Here is a 753-nt window from a genome sequence, read left to right on the forward strand (position 1 = left end):
TGTCAGGTTGCTCTTGCACCGACTAATGAACAGTCCAATCAGAGTCAATTCCTCCCCATATAACCACAAACCCAAGAGGATTACACTCAACGTAATCAAAACTGATCAGGGTTCATACGCACCAAAAGGGCATCTGGGCTTGAGAGCCATCTTGTGGCCAATTGGTAGACCTACACCAGACAGATGAGGAAGGCCATTAGAAACATGGCTTTAGTTCATAGTAGAGCTGCAATTTTGAGTATTTGTTCTGCAGTAATATCCCACAGGGCTAATGGCAGTAGCCATGAAGGTAAAGTGAAACAGACTTGTTCTTTGAGGCATTTCCAATGACTAGGGTTCACAGTGAAGAGTCTGTCGGGATAGCCCTCAGTATGACACAGAAAGGTTTAAAATATGGAGCACTCGTGCAGAGGTTGCTTAGATCAATAACAAAAAGTAAACTAGGCATTTCAAATGACAAAAATACTCACCATGAACGTCAAGGTTATTTTGCATTAAATGCATTAGATTAAAGCTAAGATCCGCATAAGGTGAATCATCTTCACTGGTCATAACCAGGTGTATTTGTAATTGTTTTTGAGAAGGGGCAGAGGAGCATCCTCCACCACAGTAAAAAAATAAAAAGAATAATGTGCACATATTGCTGTTCTATCATGGGTGCAATGATGTCAGAGATAGAAAGATAGAAGTAAGGTCTTTGTTATAATATCGCTAAAGGAAGTGAATCCGCTACGGATTCCAGCTTTAAATATA

General features: G+C 40.2%; 1 non-coding gene across 1 annotated transcript; it reads right to left on the bottom strand.

Moving 5' to 3' along the window:
- Positions 1-240: 240 nt before the first annotated feature.
- LOC121538682 lies at positions 241-371 on the bottom strand. The gene has a single exon (XR_005995231.1). It is a non-coding gene; the product is annotated as a small nucleolar RNA SNORA18 (small nucleolar RNA).
- Positions 372-753: the final 382 nt, after the last annotated feature.

Source organism: Coregonus clupeaformis, chromosome 24 (assembly GCF_020615455.1).
Source record: "Coregonus clupeaformis isolate EN_2021a chromosome 24, ASM2061545v1, whole genome shotgun sequence".
Taxonomy (NCBI): Eukaryota; Metazoa; Chordata; class Actinopteri; order Salmoniformes; family Salmonidae; genus Coregonus; species Coregonus clupeaformis.